The sequence below is a fragment of the Anopheles cruzii genome, chromosome X, assembly GCF_943734635.1.
Source record: "Anopheles cruzii chromosome X, idAnoCruzAS_RS32_06, whole genome shotgun sequence".
In the NCBI taxonomy this organism is placed as follows: domain Eukaryota; kingdom Metazoa; phylum Arthropoda; class Insecta; order Diptera; family Culicidae; genus Anopheles; species Anopheles cruzii.
Genome location: NC_069143.1, coordinates 1,277,221 through 1,299,270, shown reverse-complemented (window position 1 = coordinate 1,299,270; position 22,050 = coordinate 1,277,221). Strand labels below are relative to the sequence as shown.

Genomic DNA, 22,050 nt, shown 5'->3' with positions numbered 1-22,050 from the left:
CGTTCTATCCGCTCCGTGCTATTAGATCTAAGCAGATCTCTTTCCGCCATTGGAACCTCTGGCTGCTCGATAATTAGGTCATTGAGTAGTCCATCAAAATATTGAAAATATTGATAGGACCTCTCGCTAGTTTCTGATCAAATTTTCATTCCCGTCAACTTTTCTCTACTTGTCAAAGCTTCTTATTAACGTTGTTCCGTGCCCTGTGCTCATCTATTATTGCTCCAAACGTAATGTTCGCAATAGGCAACCTTTGCCTTCTTGATCCGTGCACCGTGAAGTCGGTCTTGGTTGCGCCCGTACGATTTTTTCTACTTCTTGACTAGCTACTGTGAAGCTGGGGTGGTTGGCTGTTGGCTGTAGGTTCCAGCGATTTGGTCTTTGGAGGTGGAAATAAGTTTAAATTAAATGAGCTTTTCAAATTACGTACAGTTTGATTTTTGAGACTCACCACTTTAGGAAAAAGCTTGGAATATTTAACAATTTTCTGCAAACGTAAATATAGCGTCCCATTTCGTAAATGTCAAAGTTTGATGTTTTAAACGTCAAGTAATCGGTAGTTTAAAATCCAAACATTTGATGGATCACCCTATACTACTAGTACTGCTTCTTCTATTGCAACAGATAGAATCTGAATTCCTTCCATAAGGCGAGGTTAATCAACGAACCGAACATTCAATCATCGGCAGTCTTAGCCACGGCCGTTCCGGTCACACTCACGTAGGAAGACGCGAGGACCTCTCGCTGCATTCCTCCCTCCCGCAAAAGACCAGAAGCCCGGAATGGGTATTAGCTAATCTCATCACATCCTTTAACGGATTTTGAAACCTTCTGAGTTTGTTTGTCCGGCAACGCCCGCAACCGTAGACACCGGGCACCGTGAAGCGTGGATAGAGTGGTCGGTCTCTCCTATGTTTCCTGGGCACCGTCCCGCTGACTGACCTGGCTGAATTGTCGCGTAACAGGACTTTCACTTTCTTCTCGACCTCGGCTTTTGTGTTGCGCTGAACGCTATGTGTTTGGCAGTTCGAGTTGTTTGAGGGTTGTAATGGGTAGTAGCGCGCACCCTTTGCGCGCCGTTGGATGGAGGCAGCCATGGTATTGTGAAAGGCCTGGCAGCCTGGTTTGTTGGTTTTCCAGTTCCAGTTCCTTCGTTTCACTAGCTCGTTCGCTCGCTTCGTGCTGGTCCTGCGCAAGGCGCGAAGTGGCACGAGATTGATTCGTAGCGATCAATAGCTTATAACAGAAATCGGTTCCAGGCATCGTGTCTTCGGTTGTTTAATTTTATTTTCAATGGAACACACTCGCGCACACTTACTTTCCTTCCCGGAAGAGCAAGGATTTGAGCTTGGGTCCGCGGGACGAGGGCTGGACTTGACAGCTGCACCGCGACGCGATCTTCGACGCATCACGGAATGTCGGAACATTTTAGCGGAGTTCGGCTGAACGCCGCAAGAAGTGAAAGAAGTCGGACTAGAGCAGCTAGAGAGCCATCTTCTCAGACATTCAGATCATGGTTTGGCGCCGTTCGCCACGTTCGACTCGTTCGTGACATCAATCAAACCGTATCGTGTTCCTGTGCGCACCTCGAAGAGCCTGTGGCCTCCGTAGCCCACGGCGAAAAAAAGGAGCCCCATCCCATCGCGCGAAAGGGTGTGGTATGATGGTGATGAGAGCACGACACGAGCCACGACAGTGAAAGTAAACTTAATTGAACGCTCACCACGAACCCACTGCACGTCGCATTCTCCTACTTCCAGTAACCATCCCAGTCTAGAGGCCTACAGACATTTTTCGAGCCCCCTTTTTTTTCGGGCGCAGCACAGCAAGAGACGCCCACAGGTCTCCAGGTCGATACTTCCGCCAATTGCATACCCGTGACCAGGGTGGCGGCGTTTCGCATAAAAACTTTTCGGGGTCTCTACAAACTTTCCCACACTCTTCGCAACGGTGTAGCACCTTCGATCCGTCAATGAGAAAAGAATGACAACCCTCAGCGATGGGAGTTGGGGATGGACGCTTGAGTGCTCTTCTCTTAGCGGGTAAGTTACCGTTTCGCAAAAACGGGGTACTGGACCATGTGTCCGCACATCGACGGATTTCACGGATGGTGTGAAAGTTTAGTGTGCCGAACGCATATCGGTACACTATTCAGATGGTTCCGTGTCAAATTGCATATGTAGTAGTATGTAGTTGCAGAATTAGTACGCATTTCAACTCGGTCATTTCGTGAGTTTATGATTACTAAACTGGAAAAATTTTTCCTGCAGATCAGAATACAATCATAGTAAATAATATGACCATTTTCGACTAAGTACAACAACTTTCTTCTCCATTTCAAGTCGCACTTTTGTTTGACATATTGTAAGACTACGTGCTTTTGAGAACCCGTAAGGCTTGGCTGTAAATTCATTTTTGATATACAGGGTGGCCCATTTGGCGCTCTGTTTTTGAACTTTCAATTACTTGATGTTTAAGACGTCAAACTTAATTCTGCAAATTGTAATCATTTAGTATACACTTTGAAATTGACGAAATGAGACGTTTTACGCTTGAAGAAAGCTGGGAAATATTAAAAATTTATTTCCAAAGTGGTAGGTCGTCGAATCATTCGTCAAAAGCACATTTCATTGAAGCTCATTCTCGCCTCGGTGGCTATGGTAATAAGCAGTACTGCGGTTTGGAAAATCCACAAATCGTGCAAGAGAAGCCAATGCACCCACAACGAGTGACTGTTTGGTGCGGATTTTGGCTGTTTGGTTTATCGGCGAAATTGAAGCTGAGAACTTTAACGGCGTTTGGTTTGAACAGGACGGCGCTACGTGCTATACAGCGTCAGCCACAATCGATATTTATGTTATGTGAACAAACCAGCAACTATTGACAACCTCAAGAACTAGATTCAAGTTGCTATTGCCAAAATAGGACCAGAAACAATTAAAAACGTACTTAAAAAAAGGGCGACCGAATGGGCCACTGCCAAACCAATTGTGGTAGACATTTGACCAAAATTGTTTTACATAAAACCAAATTTAGGAATCAACTTTTCAAATAAAAGTTCAAGTATCGAAAAGTATTGAGCCGTTTTTATTTTATAACTAAATGGAAAAAAGAATTCGGGATGGGCCACCCTGTACATGTAAGCTACCTTCATGAATCTGTTTCAAAGAGAGTTCACATCGTTCAGTTCTTAGAAAAGGACTAGTTGCATTATCGCAATTCCAACAACTCTGGCCATACATGTGTTTGTGTTGATTTTTCAGCTAACTGTACTGCAATCACACTACACATATTCCGTTTTTTTAGGATATGTTATTTCTCATTAAGCTTAAATACAAATATTTTTGTCCACTAGTTTGTACATATTATATATGAAAATGACGGTCTGTTTGAAGCTATGAATCTTGCAAATATATTGGTCCACTCAACTCCGCTGGCAGTTAGCTGGGTTCGAGCACCAGAGCGCAAGCGATTGAGCGAGCCCAAATCTGAGCGAGGTTGAGGAAAAACGACGAGACTAATCATCGCCCAACCAAGAAGGCATCAGAGGAATGGGGAGTAGGAAAAAAAAAACGGAGCACAACGACGGCAACCAGTCGGATAACGAAGATATGAGAACGATCTTCTAGCGAGCGACGGCGGTAGTGCATGGGACGATCAAGATAAGGGCCGTAAGGAGTAGCCAATGAAGAGCAAAAAGGTGACCGCTGGAAACGGCAGGAATCGAAGGAGGAAAAGAGTGAAGAAGTGGCCTGAGAGTAGGCCGGAAGTAGTGCCATTGAATCCGGAGGTTCACCCGCAAAGAAGTGCATCAATAATGAAAATCCGTTGCAGACCGTGACGGAATAAAGAAACCGAGGACAGGAGTAGAGCTGGACCGGACCGAAGATAGAATGAAACATGTAGTCGCCTTGATGCGTCCAGCAGCGTTGATGTTGACCACCAGCAGCGATAACAGATCTGGCGGCCATACTAATTTGCATCGGGGAATAATTCACCCGGTTACTCAATTTGCCTTTAAATAATTTTATTAGCGACGCGGACCATCGTTTTGGCACACTCTTCCTAAATAAGTCCTCTTAAGTACGATTGTTTACATGTCTTAGATGACCATTAGGGGAATTTCGGGAATTAAGATAATTATTTTTAGAAATAGACGCCAATAAAAATGAATTTTCTAGTGCGTTAGTTAGTTAATCGGTTAATTATTAAACAAGTAGTGCGCCGCGCTCGAATTGCGACAGTAAGGGAACCCGCTATGGAGTATCCTACCCTACATCGAAGAATTGAACCATGTTCGATTAAAGAACAACTGGTGCAGGTAATGGACGTTTGCTTTTATTTCGAAAAAAAACCACTTTAGGCCAAACGGGGTTCGCCGGCTAGCGGTTTATAAAAGTAACTGTCAATTAACATAATTATTAAGTGCCAATTCAACGTTCCTGTCCTTATTGGTTTGACAGATATGATTGTTTATAGTTATAGAACAGTTGACCTGCAGAACCCCTGCTACTTTGATGCGTTCCCGCGGCAGGGCGACAGAAGTTTTCGGCACGACGCGCATTTCGCAGATCGTGCTGCAGCGATCGTGGTCGTGGAGCATTCAGGACTCCAGGCATTCAAAAGGCCTTGCATCGCCGGGATCGGTATAAGGAGATGATCTTGTTTCGTAGCTTTTTTGAACACACACACGCGCGCCGAACGGCACACAAAAGCGAGCTGTTGGCGAATTGCTTTGTGCTGTCTTGTTTGACCACCAGTTTGCTTCTTCTTTTCCGTTATTGCAAGCCACAAAGCGAAAATTTATTGCTTCCAATACCGGTTTAGTCAGGTCCGGTCGAGCCGTCCGACGCGGCAGAGTGTCCCTGAGAAGGTCGTCGAGATGTTTTGGGGCCGTGCAGATTCAGTTTACTGGTTTTAGGTTGGGGTTTTATTTTTTTTTTTTATGGAGAACAGCCTGTTGCAACGCAGTTCTCAGATCAGAAGAGCCGTCTTTCGGCAGAACTTCGGCAGGAACATCAAAATGATTATTCTGGAACAAAAAAATTGGCACCCAATACACAAGCAGGAATAAGCTCCAACAGTATGGTGCGGGATGGATCCAGCGCTCTGCTCCTTTTTGGTGTACTCTCTGTGTTTGGCTTAGGTTAAGCATCGTTAACCCTACCCGTAGGTGTCCGTCATTTGTGGCTTATTATTTTGTAGGTGGGAGCTAGCCCAACCATTACTCGATCCGGCGCTGAGGGCTGGCCAAGTAGATGCAGCTTCGTTCGCGGGTACTTCGCGGCCTTGATGAGTTCAAGCTTATTAGAAGCGCAGTGGAAGGTAAACCACCAGGGTAACGATAGATACATAAATTAAACGCAATGGCGCCATAAAATCGGGGCATAAACATACGCCTTTTGAGGGTCGAGCGTTTAATGGTTGGCCAATTATTTGCGGATGTGCGCCCATTGATCCTGTCCGTTTGTGGCCCCTGGCCCCGTGGCCCAAAACGTCTGCCGTAGCAGGAAGCTAATTAAATTTTTTGTCCACATTTTATGCCTCACCATAAACAAGAGGGTTGTGGGTAGTCACGGCGTTTTGCTCCGCTTTGTCTTTGTCGTATGCTGTGTGCACCGCCATACGCCATACGCGACAGCGGTTGACAAGAATTTTATGCCCCAAACCGCTGGAGCCCTGCGGAGATCTGCTGCTTAGAAGCGAACGCAGAACGCGTGTCGACCGGGACGGTAATTTCGATTATTTTCCAACGCGTCCCCGCCGCCGCCGCCGCCGGCGGCAATCGTTAATGCGCCGGGTTAACCTGTCGCCACCACTTTCGGTCCGGACCGTTTTTACGATCGATTAATGGGATTACGCCAGTGCCGCCTGATAGAGAGGTGACGGCTCTACAAATTGCTTACACTGCCCGCGCACGTTAAGTGTATCGAAATGTCCTGGCGCTGCCCGAGGTAAACCTGAAGAGATATCAATTAAGAACAGGTTGCTTATTGCACAGGATGCCATTGCTAAGCCGATGGCAGCTCGTAAAGTGGAATGGCTGTCCGGGTGCAGCCTCTGCGAAGGAGCTGTGCTATCCCCAGCTATCGAGCCGCCAGTCACACAGTCAGAGAAGCCTGACATCAAAAGAAATGGACTCATCGGAATTGGAAGCTCAGTTGCGATCAGGTGCTCCTCGACGAACGTTCGGCCCCCATTCTAACGAACAGTGTGGTTGCGCCTCTTTCGACACAGCCCAAAGTGGGAGTTTTAGTGTCCAGTGTAGCTACATTACCAGTGTATCCTCACCGAAGTGAAAGTTTCGAAGCCTTAGTTCCCGATCCATGGTACGTTTTGGGATAAACCTCTGCAATCACCATACAACCGCAATCAACCGCATCCCCATACACAAATCAATGGCAGCTTACCCTTCTAAGCTGGCTCCAGAACGAAGCACTTGACCACAGAAACGACCGGAGCAGAACATGGTTGGTAGCGCAGTCACAATCCCTGGGGGATGCGATGAGTAAATAGTATCTTGCATATCACGCCGCGAAACCCGAACCACGTCTATAGAATGATCTGGGTTCGCTTTCCTAGTCCATCGTCCGTAATAATCACACCGTTGCAGTAAGCAACAGTGTGATGACCATTGCAGGACAGGACCGCTCGGTGGTTGTGTAATTGCTGGATAAGAAGAAAATCCACTTACCACGACAGAGGGCAGAAGGATGACTAAGAACCTTATCTGCCTGTAAGCTGAAGAGGTAATGGGGATGAGGAATGGGATACATACGACAATACTGTGTGAAAATGATCGTGATCTAAGCGTGGTCAAGCAGCTTAACCGGTGGTCAAACCAGGACTAACGGCCAGGAAAGCTCTACTGGGTATATGGTGTGACTTTAAGGGGATTTAGTTTATTATGAGTCGCTTCCGTGTAGCCAAACACTAAATTCAGATCTCTACTGTCAATTACTCCACCGTTCGAAGCTAGCAATTGACCAGAAATGACCAGAATCGGCAAACAGAAGAAGTTTTGTGTTCCATCAGGATAACGAAATGTTACGCAGTTCTTTAGTGACTCGCAAGAAAGTCCGGGAGCTTCCCAAGTTTTCCAATAAAATTGTACATATTTGACGCAAATCGGACCATTGGAGACCATGTTAAATATAATTTTGAATTTCCCCCAAAAATAATGGATTTCTTTTTAGCCAAGCTAATATGAAGATCAATATAGTGTCTATTTATCGACCAATTGGTTAACACGACCAGGTAGACCAAGAGCAACTAGACTGCTGCTGAATCGACTGCTAACTATGTCGTTCTGGTCGCCGTCCGCCTTTTCCGTTCTCCTACCGTATTCTTCACTCTGCCTTCTTCTTTTAACCTTGTTGGCAGCTTGTGAGAAGAAAAAAGAGTTGAGTTGAGTGAATACGGAACCAATACCGTATCGGAGGTTGCAACAGGAACTGGAGCAACCGGAAAGGAACGCCACAAACACAATGATTCAACGAACCAACGAATACAAGCAAATGTTCGACACACGCTTCGCTGCGTCATTTCGTCAGTCGTTGGGTGCCAAAAATTAAGAAAATAATACGAAACAATTCAAGCGAACGAACGAAGCTCTGGAAGCTGTGGAAACTCAATGAATTTTTGTGCAGTGCTCGTGCAACAAAGTCTACATTTCGCTCTCGGCAACCTTGGGAACCATGACCAGGTCGCGTAACCCGGTGGCCAAGTTGTCTCACCATTCCCCAGAGCCTAATGCTACCTGACAATGTGTCCCTGCGGCACTAGCGTTCCGAATCCACTCCTCCTCCCACCCGAACGTGACCCGTCAATGTCGATTTGGCTCACTCGTTTCGGCTTTCGGCAGGCGGCGCGAGTGTGTACGCATGGGAGTGCAAAGGGCGAGCGTAGGGAGCATAATTTTCGGTTCCATAGTTCGCCGAATTCGGCTCGGCCTCGCAGCACACAACAGGTCCGTAAGCACATAAGAGGATGTGCTCGATAATGTTCAATCGGAGCATAAGTGATTGGTTGGTTAACGAGGTATGTTTAATCTGTGTTTTATTTTGTTGCTGCTGCGGCTGCTGTCGTAGAAGCAGCCCATATGGTGTTGTTTACTTTGCTGTCGGAAGTCTGTCAAAAGGCGTTACGCCTCGTGTGTGTGATTCTGGGCCGGTCGCCCGGTGATACTATGTTGTTCCAAGAAGATTGCGCCAGAGAGTGGAGGCCATTTCGGGTGACCCTGAACCCTGATGAGCGCCAGCCAGCGAGCAGCGTCTCAATTACGCTGCCTGACTCGGAGGCTCGGTTGCACCTGACACCTGATGGCCACCTAAACCTGGGCCTTCATATCGCTCCAGCAAAAAAGCTACACTCATTTCGAGCGGGGTCGAGTGTGGAGTTGCAAAACCAACCGACAGCCGACAGGCGGTTTTGCATACCCATTCCTTGAATTTCATTCAAGGCCTCATTTTGCATTCCTTGCCCCGTAGTCGGCCATCACATTAGTAGTAGACCTCTAGAAGTCTAGAAGTCTTGAGCCCACTCGCCATTTCTCGATGCTCAATGCTGTTCCACTTTCGGGACAACATGCTGATTTTGGATGCTGCGATCGGTTGCAAGGACAAAAAAAACTCCGACATGACGAGCCGTATCGTGGCGTGTCCTTGGATGTCCAGTCCACGAGCCGCACATTGCCGGCTGACGTGGTGCTAAGCATGTATCCGGCTACCGTTTAAATATTATTTTCTCTGATTCTCTGCATCTCTCTCTCTGTCTGTTTATGAATATTTTATGACATCCCTGGCCTGGCAATTAATAATTGCGACGCAGTCTCATACGCGGAGGCCATGCCACCATCGACCATCTGCTCGGTAACGATCGACGGGGCGTCGGTCACAGATTTTACGAGCCATTTAGTATAGCCTTACCACCCGAGCGTCTCGCGATTATTGTCACAAGCTGCCCAGGCAGCTCAGTAGATTGTAACTCCGAGCGTACGGATGTCGGTGGGTGGCAGCAGCTGCTACTCTGTGAAACGAGATGATTCATGCCAACACTGCGAGACCGCTAACGAGTGTTTACGCTGAGCGTCACTCCTAGACACCAGTCTCTAGACCTAGCCCTCAGTCCCAGCCTCGCGCAGTCGGTGCAGATGCAGCATGATTCGAGTGTGATACACAGGCAGGAAAAATACATATCGTGTTTTTCATTATAGCAATTATGGCAGCTCACTCCGCAATTAACGACCCTCAGCAGTAAAAAAGCCATAAAACCTTCCCCTTACTGTTTTACATTCACCATTACCGCGGGGGTCCTAACCAATTACTGGATTTGTGAACGCGGATTATGAATGCGCAGTGATTTTTAGTGCCCCGTTAAGTGGGCGTGTATTTATGCGTTTCCCACCCTTCCCTTCTCCTGACGAACGAATCCTTCTTCTGGTGGTGTTCGCCACGGTGACGTGTGAGCCTTTTGAATCCGCCCAAATGCGTGTACAGCTGGTTCGGAGCCCAGATGGCCCAGATTGCCACCAAATATTGGCGGACGTCGGAGTAATTTGAAGGCCTGGTGATGGTACACATCACATCCGCCAGCCACTTTGGAGGCTTTGTTAACTCTTCGGTCGCTGCCTCGTTTGAGGGTCGGTCGGTCATGATGGGATGCCCGGGAAGTTGGTGTCAGTTAATAGTCGAACGTCTTCGGTGGGAACGTCTCTTGATGGTCGCATTTGCGACAGTGATGCGCCTAAATTCCGTTGATTACTAGGCACCGCCGGCACAAGGCCGACTGTCTGGGACTGCTGAGACCATCAAATAATAATTTAGGATGCACAGTAATGTCCTCGGCGGAGCTTCATGTTTTGATGCTGCTCAGCCTTTGCTCTGACAATGTGTAGCGGTTCTAGTAAGTAACTGAATTGACGCGACGCGGGTCTTACGACTACGGTACTTGTTGTCCGTCTCCGACGGTTCGAAAAGTCCGCATGTCGCAGTGTGGCCCAGGTTGCTAGGCTTACGGTGCCCAACCCGGGTCACTTATTTCCACCGTTTTTACGCTCTATCTGGACCTCAAGTTCGGGCCACTGACCCTTGTGGTGAGCTTGGGCTGGACGACGGTCGCTCGAAAATCGCCATACTACGTCTACGTTCGATAGGCGAGTCAAGAACCCCATAAATAACATAACTCAACGCGTTGGTAGTTGGAGCCAACCAGAGAGAATGAGATAGAGAGAGAGCCGTCGCATTGATTTTTCATCGAATAAGAAAGAGAGACCCTCCGAAGTGACCGAATTGTTGCGCGGTAGCGAGTTATCGCGTGCTTCGGACCCTGGACCCATCGCCCCACAAGTGACACACAAACACGGGAGGGAGTTGGTGTCGAAACGGCAAAGTTCCAACACCCAGAAAGGCGACTTTGGGCGACCTAAGATTTGGGCGAACTGGGCGTCTAAGAAACAATTTAGAGTGCGTAGCGTTGCAGGCAAGGTGAGAGTAGCCTGAAAAAAGTCAGGCATCCTCGGATGACGAGACGTTATCGGCCATCTATGGGCGGTCGGAGTTGTGGGAGTTGAGGCAAAAACGCAGGGGACGCTAATGCGGACGAGATCTGGCATCATCGTCGAGCGAACGCCGACGTCTGAATTGGCGAATGCCCGACGAACTCCAGACGGCCAACGGGCGGCACACAAACACATACACACACACCAGAGAACAGAAACTTCCGCAGAAATGAGGGCGCTCCCACAACTGTAACGACTGTCCGTGTGTTCCCGGGAAAGCCCTAAACGTTTCTTCTAGAAACCCATGTACCAAGTACTTTGACTCTTACCTGGTAACCATGGGTATCTAATAAGCAACCTCGACACCACGAACGGCGAAGACTGTAATGCGACTATCATGCAGTTCACGCGCCACACTCCGATGTTCTTCTTCCGGGTCAAACGGAAAGACCGTTCGGCTCACGCCAGGCTTTGCGTTGGCTGCCAGTAAAGTTGAAGTAACACCTTCATTTTGAAACGAAGCAAAGATAATTACAAATATTTCAATATTTTTTCATGAAGTAGAGCTGGCTACAAGACCCAAGACAAGACCCCCAACAGTAGCCTAAATAACTCCGGTTTCGGTGGTGTAGCAGACACTAATTGCGCTGTGCTCGTCGGGGTTGCTGATTGCCGCGATTGTTGTGCCAGTCGGTGTGCCCGGTAGGACACACATAGAATAGTGACCTCATTGTACCGCAAGAATGAATTCTTAGCACCGGGTGGCGTGGTCTTGGTCTAAAGGCGGCACAGGTCCAATTCGGGCCCAAAAGGAAATAAGCCAACGCCCAGCTGGAGTCATCATCATCATCAACAGCGGCGGATTACAAGGGGGCAAGCATGCCACGTCCCGGGGGCATGCTTTAGTGTCACGGTGTCGCCAAAAGCCAAAAGAATGCATTACTTCCGTTTGGTCCGTTTTCAGGTTATGGCGGTGAAAACCACTGACCACTAGGTCAAGGATCCCACCGACCCACACCGGGAGGGGGCCGGTGATCGTTTAACGACGCCTGCACTGCGAGGATGTCCTGCCGAGGGGCTACCTAATTTTTGTTTCGTCCATTTGCTCACATCCTGCCCGAAGCCTTTCCGGCTTCGGGCAGAGCCTCGATACATTGTTGCCGGCCTTTTGGGGTTTCAATTTTCGAGCTCCACTCGAGGCACAACGGAAACCGAATGCCACTTGGTTTATGTTGACTGAGACAGACGGCTTTGACGGATCGTTCGCTGGTAATTGGCACAGGCAACGCAAACCTCGACACGGTTTTTCTTTCCTAGAAGAGACCTCGACACGTCAATAGCGTTTGCTTGATCTTTGCATTGTTAGTTTATTTGTATCTAAATAATACAGGGTGAGCAATTTAAGGTCATAAAAAAACGGCTGAATATTTTTCGATGGTTGGACATTTTTAAGTTTAAATTTGAGTTTAGCGAATAGCCGAAAGACACATGGTGCTAAGTCAAGTGAATAGCGAACCAAGAACTCTCTCTTCACATATCTTGTCTTTTTTTTATGTACCGAATTACGCAAACGAAGTAAAACACATTCAAATAGTATTCTTTTTTGACAGTTTTGAATGATTCCCATTAGTTTTTGGATACTGTTTGAATACCTATCCTATCCTTTTCCTTGTCATTCTTGCATTCTTTGTTTGATTCACCACAAAAATTGGTTAAATTATTAACTTGTTGGTACGTACCGGGTATTCCTGCTCGTACGAAGCACCTAATTGATGTGAGGACTTACAGAACTGGATCGGCTGTAACGAGTAGCGAGGTCTCTTACTAGCGAGCAGAAATCTCGTGGCCAAAAACACTTCGAAGGCCCCAGCAAAATCCACCAATAAGGTACCAGCTAGCACGCCGCCTGCCTAGCGGCGGTTTCCCGCTACAAAACTATCGTATACCCTGTTGACGTCATCGGCACCGCCGTGGGCAACGCGTGGTTGGGTAACAAAAATTTTGAGCTGAAAAACATCATTCGCTTCATCGTGTAAAGTTGCATACATTATGTATATCGTTAGATCCTTGGTGTACCATTTTCGTACGAGTTACCTTTATTATGTTTTTTATCAGAGACAGCTGCGCGTCGAAACATATCAGAATGGGTCTGCTACGGAGTGAAGTGCAGAAAAAAAAAAATCATTTGTACCCTATTTGACATGCCGCTGGCTTTAGTGAAAGTAACGATCACTGACTGGTGGTTCTGGCAGTGTGCGGTCAGCTGGCAGCACGTAGCGTGGAATGGCATGTGGTATCTCGCGATAGCGTGTCAATTATGGTAACGGATGGTTCCGCCGTAGGGCATTCCGCACTTCGTTACCAGGTGACGAACCATACGACTGGGCTGGATGGTTATACAGTTACGCGTTATGCAGCGGAAGTTTGGCGATGCTACGCCTCGCTGTGGAGCTTGAGCTATAAAGAATCACGTTGAGTTGGTCCGGTGCGGTCCGGCCTATAGAAAGTTGCCCAATCACTCTCGAAACCCGCCATGGGGAGCAGTCTGATGTCGTTTGTGGTCGTCTGTGATGTAACTAACTAACGTGTGCGGTACCTAATTGGTATCACTCGTCGGGAACGCAGCAAATTGGGATACAATTTGGCCTCAATTTCCCGTTATCATCAATCCAACGGTTCCGAGGCTTGGTTTTCCCGGTTCACCCACGGATACGATGCCGATCCACTTGTTAGCTGTGGGACTCTACGGCTCCCCGTACCCAGGCTCTTGCGGCTAATCACATCTCTGCCGTGCTCTAATGAGACGCAAAGCATGGTAGTTGGCACGCCCGTTGGCGGTTATCCGATTACTCATCGATTCACCGTCCAAACTTGCGTTCGCGCGAGGCGAAGCAGACCTACCGAACTCGTCGCCATATACGAGGGCTGTTTGTAGTAAGAAATTTGAATTTCCGCGGGTTACGTATGTTTGATTCTCGGTTTGTTTGTTTGCGTTACGTTGCTACTCACTTATGGTGACCAGTTCGGCCATTTTGAGTAATCAGTCAATTTTTGACAGCAGTCTAGTGAGTTTATGTCACACAAAAACTCTTACTTTAGTCAGCAGTCACTCATCACGATAATCTTGTTGTAACAAATTACACGTTTTATCATGGTGAAAACCAAATTTAATAGTGGCTCTTTGTTCCTTTGTTTACTTTTTTTCGCACACGTCATTAATGTACTGACACATAAACGTCCATAACGTTTTTATCTGTCATCCGACGTGCAAATTGGATGCGTTTGAAATCAGAAAGAACGTGCCTTTCGAAGTATCTTCAAGCTGCAAGGTCCATGTTTGCCGCGGCTAGGGTTTCATCGAGTTGTCTCTCATCCCCAGCTCTTCTCTGAGTGCCCCACATTCCATGTGCCTAGTTTCATAGTTCTGTTTGATGGCATGGGTCGGTCATCTTTAGTCCAAGTACTAGTTCGTCTTGTATTGCTGGCTATAGTTTTGTATTTTTACTGGGAGCTCCGCGATAAGCCCCCTGTCACGCCCCTGTCATGTCGGTAGTTGCTCAAAGTTGCTATATGTCTTAGGATACTTAGGGGAAAACGGTTGCGCGATCCTAAATCCACAATCCACACAATCGTTTTGAATGATCGAAAATAGAAGATGAAGCTGTTGGCTCTTTCTTACATGAGCATTTGACTATCAGAGAGCTCTATTCAAAGTGGCTGCCGCGTTTGCTCACTGTTGACCAAAAGTCAGAACGTGTTGATGATTCTGAGCAGTGGTTGGCCATGTGCAAATGTAATAAGCCGGAAGTTTTGCGTCGATATGTGACAATGGATGAAACATGGATCCATCACTCCACAACCGGACTCAAAATGATCGTCATCTGAGTGGAGATCAACTGGTGAACGTCATCCAAAACGCGCGAAAGCACAAGCATCGATTGTGGCTTCGGTATTTCGGGATGTGCGTGGTGACCATCAACAGTAAATATTATGTAGCGTTTTTGGAGCATTTGAAGTGCAAAAGAAATGTCACAACTAAATCAAAACAATGACAAAACTACATAAATTGCCCATTGGAAATGTCATGTTTCGGCGCAACAACAAACGTCAAACGCAATCCGGGTCTGATGGCGGAGCTCGGAGGTCCCCGCGGTGGACTCCAAATTCTCCGCAGGTGGCATAAACAACGTGGGTTGTTCAGAATGTGCTGTCAGCCTGGCAGCAAGTCTAAAACAAAGAAAAAACATCTCAAGATAACTCCATTCCGAGCGATTTGGATTTCGATTTGCCTTTCGATGCGAATCGAAATCGATCTCGATCGCCTTGCGCCTTACCTTGTGGTGCGTTTCGACGCAATACATGCGAGAGTCCTTTCCTTTCTCGACTCTTGTCAAACATTTTAGACTATTATTAAACAACTTGTGAACAATGGGTGTGAATGGGGGTCGGGTTGGGCAAAAATTAAAACGAGTTGAAAGTAAAAAGGACACTCAATTAGTAATTATTTTCGTAGTTTTCACCTTTCGTACCACGTCTCTTGCTACAATGCTCTCTCCGCGTCTTGCTACAATCCTATTCGAGCGTCAGATAGTTGCTTCATCGTAACCGTCGTTCAGATGTCATTTTGTTTTATGTATTCTTTATTTTCGCTTCAACATCCGCACTCGCGTGTTTCTGCACGTCTGTGTATGTGTGTTTCGCGTGGACAATACACTAGGACACTACGTCCTTTGGCCCAGTGTTTCTCCTAGTCTTTTTCCAAACGGAGCGGCTGTCAAACCAGGTGTGTGGCTTCATCCGTTGCGCTACACGCCACGCCAATCAATCGAACGTGGTTGGCGCCAGGAGCCGTGTTAACGTGTTAGCCAAAAAACCAATCCACCAACGCACGCACGAACAAACATCATCATCATTTTCCTTGCCCTTCAGACGACCATCAGACGGTGAGGGCCGAATTTCCGGAACTACTACCAGGAGGTCCTCCTGATGGATTGTGCCTTAGAATGGTTACGGTTCGACTATAGCGAGCACTCTAAAACCGAAAAATGGAATGCCAAATCACGTCACATTAGCTGACAGCATAGTGGTTGAAGGAGGGTGGGGGTGGGGTGGGGTGGAATGTGGCGGGGATTAGGGAACAAAAAGAGCCAGCCGGATCGGCTGGCTCTTCATCGAAACTGCGTGTGTTTTGCCTAACGGATTCAATTACCGGGAGCCGAGGACCACTTATGTTGCCCACGGCAACTGGCTGCCAAAGGACACACCACACCCTCACACACACACACAGACACACAGGAACACAATATAAACGAAATTCTATGTACCAATCGGATGATTGGCGGCTGATGGAAGGAAAGAGTGCATATCACTTTGCAGTCCCACCCAGCTCCCAGACACCAGACAGATAATGCGTATTTCTCCGATATTCACGGCTAGACCTGACTAGAGTCTAAATGGATTGTCAAGCTAGCCATCAACCCGTGCGTGTGTCCGGAGTCCGGAGTCGCTATCGGAGGTTTGGGAGTATCGCCCGTCCCGTGGTTACTGCGGTGATTTCAGCGATGGATTGCTATTTTGGGCCACGGAGGCGCACGGAGGCGGATTATCGGATTAACGTCCAGTGTCATCTGCAATGCCCCTGGTACCCCTGGTCGACCGAAACTCTGGAGTGCCGTTTCCGTTTTGTGCCGTTTTCCCAAAACGCACAGGCTTCGGAGTTAGTAAATTCATGCAAACTGCACTACTGGGAGAGGCAAAGTGACACAACGGTGACACAAATTCGATAGCAATGCAACAGCAGCACCCAAATATGCGCTGTTTGGGAGGCATGCTCCAAAAACTGAGGCACTGAACCAGTTACCAATCTATGAACGATGTTGTGATTCGATACCCCGGAGCACCCTGTGCGTGGTTATGTCACTGTTGTTTTGTTGCCTCGTATGGCCTTGGGGCATGGAGCTATCGTTAGCTACCCCGCTTCGCTAAGCCTGCCTTCTCTGTTGAGAAGGGTGCCCGAGGGAGTGTGAAGTAAGCAGACCCAGAAGCAGAGCGAGAGCGAGAGCGAGACAATCCAAACGAGCCCGTAAATGTCACCGTAGGTACCTTTTTTTTTGCCAACATTTTTGGAAGCGAAAACTGCGCCATAGTTTATGCTGCCGATTTTTGTTGCCTGTTTTCCTTTCTTTTTCTATTGAGGTATCCCTTCTCGTATCGTATGCCTGTCCATTAGGTTCCACGTCTAGTTAAGCGCCTACCTAGCCCACCGCCTGAGTCTGCGGTCTCTTTCTGTCACTTGCTCACCGCCTTCGTTTAGCTCTCTCTCTTTTCTGTTGACCATCGGACCAACCGGCAACCCTTTCCCCAAAACGATGGAATCGGTCGGTCGGTCGGTCGGTCGGTCGGGCCAGGCGTCAGTGATCTTGCGTCATCGAGGCGACAACGAGCTGTTAAAACGTTCAGTTCAGTGAGTGGGATCGCCTGGCCGACGCCTTTTAGAGACGACGGGGCGCGCGCCAAGAGGCTCCCTGCGGCACGGCATGGCAACCGCAACCGACACGCAACACCTTCTCGAAAGCTTCGCGCGACCTCCCGCGACACTGGGCGTGGGTGGTTAGAGGGCCCAGCCGCCGCCAGCGTCCCCGTTCTTGGTTCGGTACTGTTCACGGACTGGCCCCGGATCGTGCCGTAGACCGCAGCCGGATTCGCTGCCTGAATGAAGAATTGTAATAAAAAGATAGAGACAGAGAGAGAGAGAGAGAGCAAGAGCCTCCGTAAGATTTTTTGTCACCCAGTCACCAACACCAAAAAGAAACCAATAGAACAGGAATCTCACGTTAACCCGTCTTCGATCGATATTCGTTCGGTTCGGCCACTTCCCGGTTGTTTCGGCTGTTGTAAGTTCTTGAGAACTTTAACGTTCAACTTCGACGACGGACGAAAAACTTCAATGCCGCGTGAGACGAGAACAACCTTGGGCGACCGGAGAGACGCCCACGTCGCTGTGTATCTCACCATGAGCCGAGCACGCAGCGAAAACACGCAAGATAAGCACTGATCCAGCACTGATAACAAAACCACGGTTCACGAAAGTGTGCGATATCTTAATCGTAGACGGTGAACCCTTTTAGCCGAGTTTAACTTTCACGAAGACATCCCCATGAGTTGCGCACGGGAGGAATGGGATCTGTCAGATCTGGCGATCTTTTGGCTTTGTCATTGTTATTCTCCAACTCCAAAGCTCCAAGGGAGCGCTTGGGGCAAGGCTGTTTGAAGCGAATAGTACCAGCGAAAACCGTTCCAGAGATGATATACACCGAGATAGGTGATCGTCCGAAGACACTCTCATGACATGACCGGGCTAAGGCTGCAGACACCCTCATCTACTGAGAATATTGCAGACGCCTCTACTGAGAATGCCCAACGTTTCGCGGCCCAAGTAGCATTCACTGTCCGCCTCGAGGAAGATCCTCACATCCCCAATCATCCCCAAACTCGATAGACTCGATTGAAAATCCCCAAATCTCCGCTTCGACACTTGGAAGCAATCGTTTTTTAGGTGCTGCTGAAACCCCAGACCTGCGCAATATGGCCGACGAAACGTCAAGAGCAGTTGTGGGTCTCTGCGTCCACATGTGCTCTTTTTCGAGTCCTTTTTGGGTGAGGCGAATATCGTTTAATATCGTTGGGCTTTGGACCTGGGCTTTGAAGCCTCCGGGTGAGATCGTATAGCTTTCGGTTGGTGCCATGTCACTCAGTTTGCGTTCACATCCTTCCCTTGCTCCGAGGCGCATTCTGGTGGCGGCTAGCCGAAATCACATTTACGTTAGCTCCGTGCTCCTCACGTGCTCCTTTTTTTCCAAGTTTTCTCTTTTTGGTTAGGATCCGGCTCTTTTTTTGTTTCTACTCAGTATTTTAAAGGGGTTTTTTAACCCACTCGATCTCGAACTGACAGCACCCATACAAACAACCGATCCGAAGTGTCATCACCAAAAACCCAAAATACAAAACCCAAATACGAAGTGTTTGAGAGAACCGAACAGAGAGAAAATGTAACAGCACAGACTACAACTCGGGCCGCACTTTGCTGCCCTGTTCCTGCCAATTCGGCCATCGCGATACGCCGACCAAGCGCAATGGCACGGCCCTAACTCGTCCGCGGTACGCGATACCGTTAGAACGGCGCGAAACAGTCCGACCTCCCGCGAGTAACCGGCCCCATGTCCAGCCTCGCCAGCTGGCTATTGCCATTGTATGCTATCCAACGACTCGACGACGACCACGGTGACCCACCGGATGAAACTTCTCGTTTTTGGAAGACCACGGCCCTCTTCCAACGCGCACTGCACTCTTTTCCCGGATAGCCTGCCTATTCTCCGCGGACCCACGACCAATCCGGTTCCGATCGCATGTGATCGCGCGGACTCCTGGGAACTATGGCAGATGTCGTCGGCAGACGACTACCATGCCTCCCCAGCGCATTTACTTGTATCGCTCCGAGGCGGTTCCATCACAGGGCGGACGATATCTTCTCTAATAAATAAAATACAAATAGTCTCCAAATGAACACTTTATGTCAAATCGTGAATTCAATCATTCATTTATTCATCCAACCAAGCGCTAAATGTTGAACTGAAATTCGTCATGCGTCAAAATAAGTGCCATGCGGATTAATGATTCGTGAAAATGATGCAAACCATATCTCAAAATGCCGACTACTGTATCATCAACATTGAAACTGAGCGGTTTCTGCAACACCACACCACAAAAGGTTACATTCAGAGGAGCTTTGCAGCTCTTTACGTTTTACGGGGCAATTGGTTTATTGATCAGTCACACAGGACAGACTCCCACGACTCGACACTTTCAGGAATTGCGTAAGATACGATGGCTTAAGCAAATGGCCGCCTGATTATGCCAGCACTTTCTCCAGCGATCCAGAATGCAATGAAACGGAGCTTTTGCTTCCTGATCAACCATCATGGATTTCATTGTGAGTATCGGTTTCGGAAAAAGGCGCGTTGTTGAATCTGGTCTATGAAATGGTAAAAGACAGGGATAATAAATATGGTTCATGAACCCAGTGTTCACGCGATAACTCAAGAAATGGACTTTCCGATACTTAGTCAATCGAAATCCAAATAATCAATGGCACTTTACCGGTGACGTTCTACCGAAAATGGACTCCGTAGACACCGGTTACAGACAATAGTCGAGATAGGAGTCAAAACGAAGAATGTTTGTGGAGGTTATTCCTAAAAGGAAGGAAAGATTGGACCGTTTCAAAAATTACACCTCATGTTGATTTAGGTGTGTTTCATAAAGTAGGGATTGTTTTAAAATGGTAATGACATAGATCTAGAAGAATAATCCAATTCCCGATATTTCTGGGCCACAGTATTAATTATAATGATTTTTGTTTATTATTATTACAACGGCCGTACTAAACATCAACTTAAAGGCTTTGCACTCAAATTGATGCACTGTCAGGGTTCGAGAACTGACGTCTTTCATGTGCCAACTGATTGATCGGTGCAGCGCAGACAACGTTGGTGTTGGGGTTCGAGTTGCTCGATCCCATATCAAGACGCGTACGAAGCGGACCTTGGAGATGGCTATCGAACCTGAATTGTTCAGATGACCCCGGGGCTATTATAGGGCGTACCCTGCAGGGCGTATCGAAACCCAACGCTAAACGGTCCAAAATTAATAGCTCCAAGCCGAGGGCGAAGACGCGCCAACTCCGAGATGCTGGTTGGCCGGATGTCCGGACAGATTCCTCCGGCAGGAAGAAGACGATTCCCGATTCCCGACTAAGTGCTACGCTTTTTTGGTATCGTTTGCGGGCGGATTAGTTAAACTTTTGACGTCATGCCGCTTATTCCAACCGTCCAGTGGGATTCTAGATTCTCTCTTTCTTTATTTCCTTCTCTTCCTGTTTCTGTTTACCTCTCTACCCGTCTCCTTCCCTCCAGGAAGGGGGAGAACCACCCAGAAAGATCTTTCGTTCCCTTTTCCTCAGCTGACAGAGCGTGACCTTCCGCTACGTGTGCTGGTAGTTATGTCGCAGTCGTTGGATCCCCACGGTCAGTAACGTTCCCTCTCAGCCTTCCCTGATGGCTGGCGAGCGATAAAGGCAGCTGCGGTAGGCAGTGTTGTCGAAGAACCACCGATCGGTAGATCAGTGCGTCTCGATAGCGTGTCTGCGGGCGGTTTTACGGGCTCACGCTAATGGTACTTTCTTCTTGAGCACCGACGATGACGACGGTGCTGACGCTACGGACGCTCTTCAAGCCGAAGCAGTATTCAGGCTCTGCGGGTGTCGGGCTACGGAAGCTTCGGACCCTCAGGGCGCGAATCGCTCTATTGATTTATGGCAGTAACAACAGACCCAGATCGTCGCTGTGGTCGTCGTCGTCGTCGTCGTGACCGTTCTGGCTGTTTGAAGCTTCGAATGCTTCGCTCGTAGGTTGCTTGAGAGCAAAATTCAATCACGCCAATGAGTTGGGTCGCCTATCGCCTAACCGATCCAGTTCACTGCACTTTTGGGATGCTGCCGTACCGAAGAGAACATTTTCCACCACCACACCAGTGCATCGGCTATACATATACTGGCCGCATAGAACACAACGTTTGATCGAGCCCTTGGTGCCCGGTGATAGGGAGTTTCTGCTTTCTCATTTCTAAGTGCCCTTTCAATCCCTTTGAGCGTCAGAAGGTTCACATCACGTCCGAGCTACACGCACCTCACCACAGGTACACCCCCACAGTGACATCGCGCCGTAGAACTCACTCGAAATGACGTGTAATATGGTATTATGTATTGTAGTAACTTATTGCCTTCAGAACTGATTCCCGTATTCAGTTGATCGCAAAACTCTATTAATTTCAACAAAATGCTCTACTAAGTATGAAACCAAAAATTCACCTTTTTATCATTCAAAAGTTAGATTTAACAGCCAACAAACAACAACAATTTAAAACACCGAAAATTGCCCTTACTTCCAAGCAAATTTAATGTGGCATTTCGAATATCATGCCATACGAAAGCTCACATTCTTGTACTTCGTAAGTTCTTAAATAGAGTAGAGGCATCAAGTGTACGAGATTCGAATCCAGGCCAACTCCGTGTCAACGACGAGAGCGTTACCGACTACTCCATCCGGGGGGAGGGGGTAATTTTTGCTCTTAGAACTTTGCAACAATATTCAGCATCCGGTTCGAACAACAATCAGCACACAGGTTTTGACAATTAATTTGAATTGTCAGATGATAAACTTGACTGCGAGGTTCGCCTACAGAAATCTGCGGCCAATGCATGCCGATGCGATGAATTATACGCTACGAAAACTCTAAGTTATACGCCCATCAAAGTTCTTGCGCAGTACATCGAAAACCGCCCGTGTTTTGTGGCTCGTTGCCCAGTCTTGCTGAAACCACAAATCTTCTAAGTCTACATCTTCCATTGAAGACCTGAAAAAAATGTGTTCTGTCTTACTCTGACTCGACTCGGATCTGACTGATCGGAATCTGACTCGGAATCGCTCGGAATTGAC

The 22,050-nt window shown here is 47.9% G+C and overlaps 1 protein-coding gene across 1 annotated transcript in view; it reads right to left on the bottom strand.

Annotated features, from left to right (window-relative positions):
* Positions 1 to 22,050, bottom strand: part of LOC128274223 (uncharacterized) — a 305,029-nt gene that overhangs the window by 118,093 nt on the left and 164,886 nt on the right. The gene's annotated exons all lie outside the window — the stretch shown is intronic.